The 13,040-nt window shown below is 45.5% G+C and overlaps 1 protein-coding gene across 5 annotated transcripts in view; it reads left to right on the plus strand.

The window, feature by feature from the left end:
* bmpr1ba (bone morphogenetic protein receptor, type IBa) overlaps positions 1-13,040 on the plus strand; it is a 506,418-nt gene that overhangs the window by 325,866 nt on the left and 167,512 nt on the right. The window contains exon 1 of one of the 5 annotated variants that reach the window (XM_052035141.1): positions 8,438-8,540. The exons of the other annotated variants lie outside the window; for them this stretch is intronic. The gene's annotated coding sequence lies outside the window, so the exon portion shown is untranslated. Of the gene's footprint in view, positions 1-8,437; positions 8,541-13,040 lie in introns of those variants that run through there. 5 annotated transcript variants of the gene reach the window in all.

Below are 13,040 nucleotides of genomic sequence, written 5' to 3' on the forward strand. Positions count from 1 at the left end.
ATATAGATCACTACAACCTGCGATTTCACAGCCTGGTACTCCCTCAATGCAGCCAGGAGATCAACCCCAGACTAGTGAGGGATGCAGAAGGGTACGCCAGGAGCAGCACCAAGTGTACATAACACCGAGCTGCCCACTTGCTGAAGCTACAACTCAGGACCACGTGCGCTTCACAGATAAAAGAGGCAGGAGGTTTAGGGGGAGTTGAGGAAGAACTCAGAGAATGGTTGGAATCTGGACCGCACAGCCTGAGGGGGTGGTGGAGGCAAGTACAGACCATCCCAGGGTTACAAACGCCCGACTTATGGACACTCCTACATACTGTATGAACGAGCTCCCATAATATGATTAAATTCAAAAGTACAACAAAAGGACGGCACAGTAGTGTAGCGGTTAGCATAACACTTTACGGCGCCAGCGACCCGGGTTCAATTCCGGCCCCTGTCTGTAAGGAGTTTGTATGTTTTCCCCGTGCCTACATGGGCTTCTTCCGGGTGCTCCGGTTTCCTCCTACATTCCAAAAAGATGTAAGGGTTAGGAAGTTGCAGGCATGCTATGTTGGCGCCAGAAGCGTGGCGACACTTGTGAGCTGCCCCCAGAACTACGCAGAAAGATGCATTTCACTGTGTGTTTCGATGTACATGTGACTAATAAAGATATGATATCTTATCTTGTACCTGCATTCATTCCTATAAAGGGCAGAACTAGTTTCTTCTCTCTCTCCACTTTCAGTAATTGTTCTTTTTTCTCAGTGTTATATGCTTTTCTTGCCGTTCATTACAATACTGTTGAGGTGCGATTACTGTAGAGAGTGATTGTTGTGTACTTTCTGACTTATGGACAAAATTGACTTATGGACATCTGTAAAAACAGACCCCATTTGTTACCCAGGAATGACTCTCACAGCCTTTGGATGATCACTTGAATTACTGGGGTGCTGGTAAATAGGTACTTGACAGTTAGCATAGACACGATGGGTCAAAGGGTCTGTTTTAACGACCCTAACTCCAGGGTTGCGGCATGGTGGAATGATTAATTAATTGGGGAAGAGGAGGAGAGATGTCAGGGGCTTACAGTAGGAGAAGGTTAAAGAGGACTGGTTGGGTTTGGCGATGATGGCATTCAAAAACAGTCCCACGGAAAAACTTTGGATGGCCTGAAAGAACCCCAGACTCTAAGCTGTCCTTTGAGAAGGAAACCTTTTAGTCCAATCCGTTTCGGGAAGGTTGACATTAAGTGAACAATAAACAGAGTAAGAATAATTTCCACAGCTTTATTTTTTTTTCAACTTAGCTTTTAGCTTCTGTTTATTTAGCAACTAAGTTGAGCTTTAAAAAGGGAAATAGAGCTGAATTTAACAGCAAGTACGAAAGGCTGAAGTAGGGATGGAATTGCTGCAAAGTTTTCTTTCACATTTGCCTGTGATCTCTCTCAAGTTGTTGGAACCAAACCCTCGTTGCATTTTATGAGAGACTGGCTTTAGCAAATAATTGGAAATGTGAATAGTCTGTTCGACCATAAGTGATCTGTGCTGTCTGTAAACCATGACTGGCTACACAGCCAGCTCACAGTAAGGTAAGGAATGCTTCATATGTTGACCCCTTGTGCCATCCTGCAGTACAAAAGTATTTACTGCCCCTGCACCATATATACAAACAGGAAACAGGATACTCTGGAAGTATCTTGTTTTAAACTGCATCGATATTGGAATCAATTCAGAGCTTCCAGTCTGAGGATCTGGGGAAAAGCTTGATACAAGCAGAAGTAGCAGGGAGACAGTGAAAAGATAAAATGTGACAAGCAAGCAGGACAAGCATCAATGAATAATTTTGTAGCGAGTGGAACTGAAATTTAAGAGCGAAGCGGATCGGAAAATGAAAGGGAGAGGAAAGTCAGAAAACCAGAAAAGTAAGTTTGAGGGTAAATGGTGAAGTTCCTGAAATTTCTCAGAAGAGGTGGAGTCTCATCAGGAAGGGACGTCATTCATATTGATAATTACGGTGACTGATTTAAAACGGACGGACGGTCAGAGGGAGAGCACACCCGACCTTTGGTGTGACTGGTGAAATCCCTCACCAGAACGCCCCGCATGGAATCTTGCTGTGTGCCCCTGGCAGCTGCGTTTCCAATACTACGACCGTCTCTGTGTTCACAGTAAGTGTGCCATCGGCTGTAAAACTCTGGAGTTTGGGCTTCAGAAATATATCTTGTGACCAGCACCTTGGGGGAGTCGCAGAGGTCAATGAACACAATTGAAGATACACCTGTTAGAGAAAGAGGACATGAAGTGATAGGGGAAAATTAGGAGTCACCTCATGCATTGCACAGGCAGGACAATTATTGTTACTCAGAAAAGCATTGCAAGCCATTCAGCACTTTAAATCCATTCCACTATATGTAAATGTGACACCACCATTACATAGGTGCTCCTTCATGTATTCTCAGTGTATTGCATAGAATGAGAAGAATCTTGAATAAACCAAGCATAACTTTATGCTCCTCGTGTTTCCCATGTATTACTTTGTACGCTCTGCATCTTATTCCACTAGGGATTAGGAACCTATGGGGAATGTACCCTAACCCTGGCCACAGGGACAGACCAGAAGGTAATTGTGTTCAGTTCAGGTCGCCTCATTATAGGAAGGATGTGGAAGCTTTAGAGAGGGTGCAGAGGAGATTTACCAGGATGTTGCCTGGATTGGAGAGCATATCTTATGAGAGGTTGAGTGAGCTCGGGCTTTTCTCTTTGGAGAGAAGGAGGATGAGAGGTGACTTGATAGAGGTGTACAAGATAATAAGAGGCATAGATCGAGTGGACAGTCAGAGACCTTTTCCCAGGGCAACAATGGCTGACACGAAGGGACATAATTTTAAGGTGATTGGAGGAAGATATAAGGGGGATGTCAAGGGTCAGTTTTTACACAGTGGTGGGTGCGTGAAACGCACTGCCTGCAGAGGTTGTGGAGGCAGATACATTAGGGACATTTAAGAAACTCTTAGATAGACACGTGAATGATAGAGAAATAGGGGGCTTTGTGGGAGGGAAGGGTTAGATAGATCTTAGAGCAGGATAAAATGTCAGCACAACATTGTGGGCCAAAGGGCCTGTACTGTGCTGTAGTGTTCTATGTTCTATGTTCTATGAAGCTGTCAGTAGTAATGAAGTCAGTGAAGTGCACTGGTCATGTTTAGTCACAATAACTTCAATATAGAAACCTGAACTGACCAGACTCACGTTTTAGACTTAATCAAAGGGAAAATAAAGGGCAGAACGTGTAGATTATTGAGTATGGGTTTTGTAACTGGTAAAACCAGGAAGTTGCCAGACAAGCACAGACCCAACCTGGTTGTGTTGGGAGTCTTGCCATTTACGATAAGTTGGTAATTAGTTTATTATTGTCACATGTACCGAGACACCGAGTTTTTGTTTGCCCTTCATCCAGACAGATCATTCCATACATAAGTACATCGAGGTAGTACGAAAAGAAAAGAAAATAGAATGCAGAATATAATGTTATAGTTACAGAGAAAGTGCAGTGCAGGCAGACAATAAGGTGCAAGGGCCATGATGAGGTAGAATGAGAGATCAGGAGTTCTTTATTGTACCAAGAGATGTGTTCAAGTGTCTTATAACAGTGGGATAAAAGCTGTCCTTGAGCCTGGTGGTGTGTGTTCTCAAGCTCTTGTGTCTTCTGCCTGATGGCAGAAGATGGCAGCATCTGTGGAAAGAGAAACAGTTAACCTTTCAGGTCCAGGATCCTTCATCAGAACTGGGAAAGAGAGAAAAAGTGAAAAAGAGAAAAATCGACTTGTTCAACTTGGCTTCAGTGTTCAATGTCAAATTCAGCAGTTTCAGATGAGCAGCCATTACAGTTTTGTACCTCATTTTTCCACCAATGATTTTCCCTCTTTTTCTGGTATCTCAGATTTCACTCATTCTTCCCAGTGGACACATCCTGCAGAGACACCATCACTACCGTCTCTCAGCCAGCACCATCTTCACATGCTTCATCCAGTCTCACCTCTTCTCTACCCTATCATAGATTATCCCTTCTATTCTCTCTGCTCCTTCTCCCGATCTCAATAACTTTAAACCTCTTTCTGAATCGGAATCAGTGTCAGAGTCAGGTTTATTATCACTGACATATGTCGTGAAATTTGTTGTTTTGTGGCAGCAGTACAGTGCAAGACATAAAGACATAAAAGTCACAAAAATAATTAAATAATGCAAAAGAGGAATAACGAGGTGGTGTTCATGGGTTTATGGACCATTCAGAAATCAGCAATTCCTTTCTAACTTTTCCCCGATTCCCCTCACCCCAAAACATTAATTCTGTTTCTCTCCCTACATACACTGCCTGACCTGATCATTCCCAGAATTTTATCTCAGCACAGTCCGCCCTTTGGTTTCGGAATACTAGGTGCACCGCTTTAATTGGGTTGATTATGGAAACTCCTAAAATACAGAGACGGTTGTCTGTTGTCCTGTCACATTTCCCCGCTCTTAGTTAAGATATCCTTATTAGTCACATGTACATTGAAACACACAGTCAAGTGCATCATTGCGTAGAGTGTTCTGGGGGCAGCCCACAAGTGTCGCCACGCTTCCGGCGCCAACATAGCATGCCCACAACTTCCTAACCCCTACATCTTTAGAATGTGGAAGGAAAACGGAGCATCCGGAGGAAACCCACGGAGTCACGGGGAGAACATACAAACTCCTTACAGACAGTGGCCGGAATTGAACCTGGGTCGCTGGCGCTGTAATAGCGTTATGCTAACCACTACACTACCGTGCCTGCTCCAAGGCTTGCATTGACAGAAGCGCTGCTTCCCTCAATATTTCCCTCCTGCAAGTTCTCCCAAACGCTTCCATGGAACTATTGGGTACACCAGACGCTGTGTATTCTCAACTCTTCTGCCGTTGCTTAGTCTCCTTGCTTCTCGTGTATGGCTAAGGCGTGGGGAGTAATATTGGAAAACGTTCAGAGATTAAAAGATAGCAATCAAGAAAGTTTTGCATTGTTGAAATAAAGGCTACAACAGGGTGAGAGATGAAAAAGAAAGAAGCATTTTACCCAGGATGCGTGGTCACTCATGTAATGTTATGGAGTTATAGAGTTGTACAGCATGAAAACAGGCCCTTAAGCCTAACTTGTCCATGCTGACCAAGATGCCCATCGAAGCTAGTCCCATTTGCCCGTGTTTGGCCCATATCCCTCTGAGTGTTTCCTATCCATGTACCTGTGCAAATGTCTTTTAAGCATTGTAATTGTACCCACCTCTGCCACTTCCTCTGGCAGCTCGTTCCACATACCCACCACCTTCTGTGTGAAAAACTTACCCCTCAGGTCCCCTTTAAATCTTTCCCCTCTCACCTTAAACCTGCGCCCTCTAGTTCTCCGCTGTGAAAAAGACTGTGGCTATTCACTTCATCTATGCTCCTCATGATTTTATAAACCTTTATGAGGTCACTGCTCTGCCTCCCTTGCTTCAGAGAAAACTGTCCCAGTTTTTCCAATCTTTCCTTCCAACTCCTTGTGAATGTTTTCATCCACCCTCTCCAGCTTAATCACATCCTTCCTATGGGATGACGGGTAGCTGGAGCCAGGGAAGGGGGAGGGATGGAGATGGGAGACAGTGAAAGGTGGGTGACAGATTGAGGCAGACAAACAAAAGGCAGATGGGGCCTGGTTGGGAGGAAGGAGATCCAGTGGGTAAAATATGTGGGTGACAGGTGGATGGAACCAGGAAGGGGAGTGGGACAAAAATGGGTGATAGGGTCTGGAGAGGGCAGGGAAGGGGTCTACGGGAAACGGAGCAAAAAACGGGAAGCCCCGAGATGGATCGGAGGACAGTGGTGGGAGGTGGGGAACACAGCGGGTAAGGTTTGACTGAAATTGGAAAATTCGATGTCCACGCCATTGGGTTGTAGACTGCCCAAGCGGAATATGAGGTGTTGTTCTTCCAGTTTGTGTTGGAGTGGAGGAGGGAATGGGAAGGGGAGTTGAAGTGGCATGCAGCCGGAGCTCGGGATGACCGTTGTGGACAGAGCACAGGGGCTCTGCGAATCAGTTGCACTTGGTCTCGCCGATGCAGAGGAGGCCACATCGGGAGCACTGAGTGCAGTAGATGAGGTTGGAGGAGATGCATGGGAATCATTGCCTCAGCTGGAAGGGCTTTTTAGGTCCCTGGATGGTTGTGAGGGAGGAGGTGTAAGAGGGGAAAGTGACAGGGGTCACAGAAGGTTGGGTGGTGAGGGATGGATGGACCAGAGGGTCACGGAGATGGTGGTTCCTGTGGAAGGCGGGAATGGCAGGGGGGAGGTGGGAGGAGATGTGGCTAGTGGTGGAATCTGGCGAGAGGGGGACAGGATGAATGGATTTGTTCAGCTGGAACCCAAGATGGGCAGAATGGCCTTCTTCTATATTGTAAAAAGTAATCAAGGTTGCAAGTGTTTGGGTCTTGCCCAGTGAAAGAACATTCCTTGAGATGGGAACAATTTCCAGGTCTGTTTGTGTGGGTTTAATGAAGAATTGGAGTGCAGTGCAGTCACAAGATGAGGTTATTGCTCTGAACTCACCCTGGGTTTTATTTATTTTTATTCTGTATCCTGTGATGTTTTGTGGCTTGGGTCTTATCCTTTTTTAATTGACTACAGCTGTTCTGGCGATGATTTTGGTGAGTGATGATATCCTAACCATTCAGCTATTTTGAAAATTTAATTTAACCTTCCTAGTGTTCAGTCTGAGCTCTGGCTAATCCAGCAGAACACACACTGTAATGTCCATCACTTGCATTAACATATAACCTTCCGCAACCTCAGGACATCCCACATGGCTCTACACACAGTCAAATGGTTGTGAATTGAATTCACTTCGGTAATGTAGAAAACAGTACATAGCAAGATCCCACAAACAGTCTGCTGTTATCACCGATTAATCAGTTCTGGTAATATTGATTGAGGGATATAGAAACATAGAAAACCTACAGCACAATTCAGGCCCTTCGGCCCACAAAGCTGTGCCAAACATGTCCCTACCCTAGAAATTACTAGGCTTACCCATAACCCTCTATTTTTATCAGCTCCATGTACCTATCCAACAGTCCCTTAAAAGACCCCATCATATCCATCTCCACCACCGTTGCTGGCAGCCCATTCCATGCACTCACCACTCTCTGAGTAAAAAACTTATCCCTGACATCTCCTCTGTACCTACTCCCCAGCACCTTAAACCTGTGTCCTTTTGTGGCCACCATTTCAGCCCTGGGGAGAAGCCTCAGACTATCCACCCAATCAATGCCTCTCATCATCTTATACACCTCTATCAGGTCCCCCCTCATCCTCCATCACTCCAAGGAGAAAAGGCCGAGTTCCCTCAACCTGCTTTCATAGGGCGTGCTCCGCATTCCAGGCAGCATCCTTGTAAATTTCCTCTGCACCCTTTCTATGGCTTCCACATCCTTGCTGTAGTGAGCCGACCAGAACTGAGCACAGTACTCCGTGGGGTCTGATATATTAATAGTGAGAGGCATAGATAGAGTGGACAGAGTCTTTTTCTCAGGGTAGAAATGTCAAATACTGGAGGACGTGCATTTAAAGGTGAGGGGGGGAAGGTTTAAAGGAGATGTGCAGGGCAGGTTTTTTACACAGGGAGCGGTGGGTGCCTGGAATGTGCTGCCAGCGGTGGTGGTGGAAACAGATATAATAGTTGTGTTTAAAAGGCTTTTAGATAGACACATGAACATGCAGGGAATGGAGGGATATGGATCATGTTCGAGCAGAAGAGATTTAGTTTAACTTGGTATCATGTATGGCACAGCCATCGTGGGCTGAAGGGCCTGTTCCTGTGCTGTACTGTTCTATGTTCTTTATAAGAGCAAGAGCAGGGAGATTATGGTATAATCGAGACTGCAGATGCTGGGATCTGGAGCATAAAACGAGCTGCTGGAGGAACTCTGTGGGTCAGGGAGCATCTGTGGAGGGAAGTGGACCATCATTTTCGGGCAAGACCCATCATCTACAGATGATCCAGTCCAGATGAAGGGTCTCAATCCGAAACGTTGACTGTCCATTTCCCTCCACAGATTATGGTACAACTTTTTCCCATAACCAGAGGGCATAGGTTTAAAGTAAGGGGGTAAGAGTTTTAGGGGGGATTTGAGGGAGACTTTTTCACCCGGAGGCTGATTGGAATGTGGAACTCACTGCTTGAAGGGTGGTGGAATCAGAGACGCACAACATTTGAGAAGTATGTGGATGAGCACTTGAATCGCCTGGCAGAGAAGATATGGACCAAGTGCTGATAAATGGGATTAGTACAGATGGTTACATAGTGGTCAGCATAGACATGATGGGCCGAAGGGCCTGTTTCTGTGCGATATGACTGACTAAGCTGGGTTTCTTTTCCTTGGAGGTGTGGAGGCTGAAGGGGGACACGATTGAAGTCAACAGACTTATAATGGTCACAGATAACGCTGATAGGGACAAATGTTTCCCCACAACGGAGGTCTCCAAAACCAGAGGCCAGAGATATAAGGTAAGGGGATTTAGAGGAGATCCGGGGAAGAACTTTTTCGTCCAGATAGTGGTTGGAATCTGGAATGCTCTGCCTGAAGGGGAGGAAGGGAGACTCACAACATATGAGAAATATTGAGGCAATACTTGAATCGCAAAGTCATTGAAGGCCATGGACCACGTGCTGGTAAATGGGGTTGGAACAGATGGTTGGCTGGACGTGATTGGCTGAAGATCCACTTTCTGTTCCGTCCAACTCTATTTATAAATATTGCCCAAACTCTTCTGCTTTTCTTCAAAGTATTGCCTTGGCAGTTTTTACATCCATGTATCAGCAGACAAGGTTTAAATGCTCTTTTCGTAAAGGGATTAACCCCGGTCTAAATCTTTCACTTGTTGTGGGCATTTTAACGCAAATTAGGCAGGCTTTAGGCTGTGAATGTGGCTACATTTCATTTCCCTGTAGCGTGAAGCCATAGCTGATGGAAGGTAGGTGATCACAGTTTCAGACTAACTACCTGACTTTGATCAGAGGTCTAAGACAAAGCCTGAGTGATTTATGCAAATATTTTCTCTATCAAATAAAAATTTCTTTTTGCTTGTGTCTGTCTCTCTTTCGCAAGACAAGGCTCCCACTGTGCTCATTGTCAGATGAGGTTGCAGGGCTGAGATGACAGTTTTCACAATAACAACTTAAAACAGTGTCAGTTTTACACATTCAGTGGCAAACCTGTGAGCTTGCTGCAGTTCAAGTCACTGCATATTGTGCTGTCAATTCCCACCTATTTTATGACTGGTAGATCTGGATTAGTATTCAGAAACAAAGATACAATACTAATCAATCTGTACAACGACTTGCAGCAATTTAATCTTTCCACTAATCTTATGTTTCCTCTGTTTACCAACCTCAAAATTGCAATGCATGACAGTTTGTCCAGCTGACAGAATCCTTTAAAATAACCAATTGTGATGGAGGAAGATAATGGGACATTAAGCATCCCAGGAGAGAGAGAGAGTGGGACGTTAAACAGCCACCAGGAACAGATAATAGAGCATTAAGTGCGACTCTTCAGCTGGTTATTCGGCAACTAGGTGACCCTGCAATCCTATGTCAGGACAGGTGAATCAAGACTTTACTCTTCTGATGAAACTGTCCTGATGAAGGGTCTCGACCAAAACATCGATTGTTTATTTCCCTCCACAGATGCTGCCTGACCTTATGAGTTCCTCCAGCACTTTGTGAGCGTTGCTCCAGATTTCAGCATCTGCAGAATCTCTTGTGTCTCTGTCTTTGGTTTTCTTGGGTAGTTTGGGGCATTTACTAGTCTTGGGGTTAACAAACACCCCAGGTTTGCTCTGGGACAACATAAGAACGTGGGAAAATAGGAGCAGGAGAAGACCACTCGGTCCCTCAGCCTGCCCTGCCGTTCATGGCTGATCTGCTCCAGGTCTCTTTGGTTTAGAGGCATATGGGCCAAACGTGGGAAAATGAAAAGAGCTTCGACGAGGAATCTTGGTCGGCATGGACCAGTAGGGCCGAAAGGCCTGTTTCTGTGCTGTATGACTCTGTGACTCTACAGTCTGACAGCACCCTGTGTGCCCAACTCTGCTTCCAAAGTCAGTTATGTTGACTTCAGAGGGACTGGTCTGGCAGTGAATTTTGCCTCCCTGCTCCATGATATTGTACCATTTAGTAAGTACTGTCCAGTTATAGTGCCGTGCATAATAAAAATGTAATGACATAACCGTTGAGAGTGGTGTTAAAAAATCTGAAACTGGTGGTTTTAATTTATTCAGATACTTCAAAGTAAACACGACCTTTCCTGTGAACTCAGCGAGTTGATGGCTCACCCACCAACGTAACTGAGGCTCCTTGGGAAGCTGATTGGTCTGAGAAGGGACACCAGGTTCTCTCCCACTGTAAACAAGGATGGTCATAAAATCAATACAACATGCCCTTGTAGTGCACCGTTAATATAATTGAACGAGAACATTCCATAATACGATGTGCTTGATAAGCAGCTGACAAAACATGATTAAGCTGTGCTGTGGAGCATGCTGCCTGTAAGGGCACTGCAAGCTGATCGACTGGTGTACTTTCACAAGGGAATTGGATAAATACTTGAAGATGAAGTGTTTGCAGGACAGTGGGGAAAGAGCAGTAAGGAATAGAGCAATTGGAGATGTTCTTTCAAAGAGTTGGTATCGGCAAAATGGGCCACATGGACGGCATAGTAGGTAGTGCTGCTTCCCCACAGCTCCAGTGACCCAGGTTCAATCCTGTAGTTTGCATGTTCTCCCCGTGACTGTGTGGCTTTCCCCTCGCTGCTCTGGTTTCCTACCACATTCCAAAGGTGTACTAATTAAAGGGTTAATTGACTGCTGTAGATTGTCCCTGGTGTGTAGGTGAGTGGTAGAATCTGGGAGTCATCGATGGGGATGTGGGAGGGAATAAGTGTGTGAATGGGACTGATGAGATTGCTGAGAGAGCCGGGTATAGATATAATGGCCAAATGGCCTCCTTCTGTGCCATAGGGAAGAACAATCAAATGGTGGCTTCCTTTGCTGTATCGTTGCGTGAAACTTGAATGTGGCCATTTGATTCTGAGATATGTTCTGTAGAGAACATATTCACTTCCTGCGGAGCCTTTGGTTAGGTAAGGCCTCAAGCGTTCATGAGGTCTCCCCGAAAGACCCCCCCGGACACAATGGTCTTGGAAAAGATAGTGACAATCAGAGCAATCTGCTTGGCTAGGATTCTGTGCCAATGTGGTTAAGGTCACTTGTGGCCATATACAGCTCTATGAGAAAACTACCAGTGAGACTCGTTGCTTCAATACAAATACTCTGCACAGTATTCTCAGAACACGGGGACGTTGGGATGCCACTGGTCTCCTGAGGCTGGTGCACCCTGCCTTTAGCACTGGATGGAGGCAATTTCTCTCTCCTCTTGGGTTCACATAGATCACCAGGACCCTACAGGTGAGGCCCCCTTTCTGGACTGGACTGAACTCCTATCATTCTCCCTCTCTGTGTGCTTACACTACCTTGATGGATTAAGGGGGCAATTCATCAACTGTCATTGTTGACCTGCTAATTGTACACTCAGGTTTTGCAATGGTTATGATATATCTAATTTCAGAATTACAAAAAACATTCAGCCCCCACCCAAAGTGAGGGATAGACTTTCAAAAATTGCAGCTGAGTTGTGGGCAACGCAGTCAAAATTGCAGAAAAGCAATATTGACTTTCATTAACCGTGGTGCTTTGTGAAGGTCAGTTGGCATGTGCACTTCTGGGTGGTAAACCAGCTTAAACAGTTTTTAAACATTTTAAAAACATTTAAATTTTCTATTGGCTTGTATCTGTGTTTCAATGCCCCTTCCTTGGGGCACTGTGATTTATTTGCTCCAACTTAATGGGGGGAGGGGGGGTGTAATTGGTTTGGTTTGCGGGGTCCATTGAAGACAAGTCCAGGCAGTGGGATTGGCTGGACAGTTTGCAAGCCTTGGGAGAGGCTGACGGAGGGGCTGCAGACCCCAGAGGGGTCAAGAGTGAGGCTGCTGACCGGAGGAGTGGCTGAGAGGATGTTCTGAGACCTCAAGGGTAATTGGTTGGTATTGGTTTATTATTGTCAGATGTCCTGAGTTATAGTGAAAAGCTTTGTTTTACATGCCATCCAGACAGATCGTTCCAAACATAAGTACCTCAGGTAGTACAAAGGGAAAAGCAATAATCAAATGCACAATATAGTGTTACAGTTACAGAGAAAGTGCAGTGCAGGTAGACAATAAGGTGCAAGGTCACGATGAGGTAGACTGAGACCAAGAATTCATCTTTATCGCATAAGAGGTTTGTTCAAGAGCCTTATAACAGTGGGATAGAAGCTGTCCTTGAGCCTGGTGGTATGTGTTCTCAAGCTTTTGTATCTTCTACTCGATGGGAGGAGATTGAAGATAGAATGACTGGGGTGGGAGGGGTCCTTGATTATATGAATGCTTTCCTGAGGCAGCGGGAAGTGTAGACAGAATCACTGGAAGGGAAGCTTGAAGACCACCTTCTCAGAAGTTCAGGGACTGAGGAGCAACCCAGGAGGTCAGATGATCCTGTAGAGTACAGGTGGGTCAGCTGGGTCCAGCCTGTTGTGGCAGAGACCTGATATTCCAAAAATCCGCAATTTCTGTTGTATCGCTGTTTAGGTGGGCCTTCCAGAATGTTCTGTACAAGACCAGGCCATTTGGTCCAGTTGGTCTGAGCTGGTGATCTTTGAGCCTCCCCCAGCCCTCTTCACCTCACCTTATTAGCAGATTCTTATATACCTTTCTCCTCTGCGTCTCTGAGAGGGCATGAAGAAATCTTTCAATTAATGTCAAGTTGATCTCAAGGTAGAGAAGCGTTGGTCTTCTCTGGTGCCCTGTGTGACCTCAGGACATCCCACAGTCCAGTGAAGTTTTCTGCGTTGTCGTCACCATTGAAGTAAAGGGAATGCAGGAATTTAATTTGTCCGCAGCAAGCTCCCATA

The sequence above is a fragment of the Pristis pectinata genome, chromosome 2 (genome assembly GCF_009764475.1).
Source record: "Pristis pectinata isolate sPriPec2 chromosome 2, sPriPec2.1.pri, whole genome shotgun sequence".
NCBI classification, from domain to species: Eukaryota; Metazoa; Chordata; class Chondrichthyes; order Rhinopristiformes; family Pristidae; genus Pristis; species Pristis pectinata.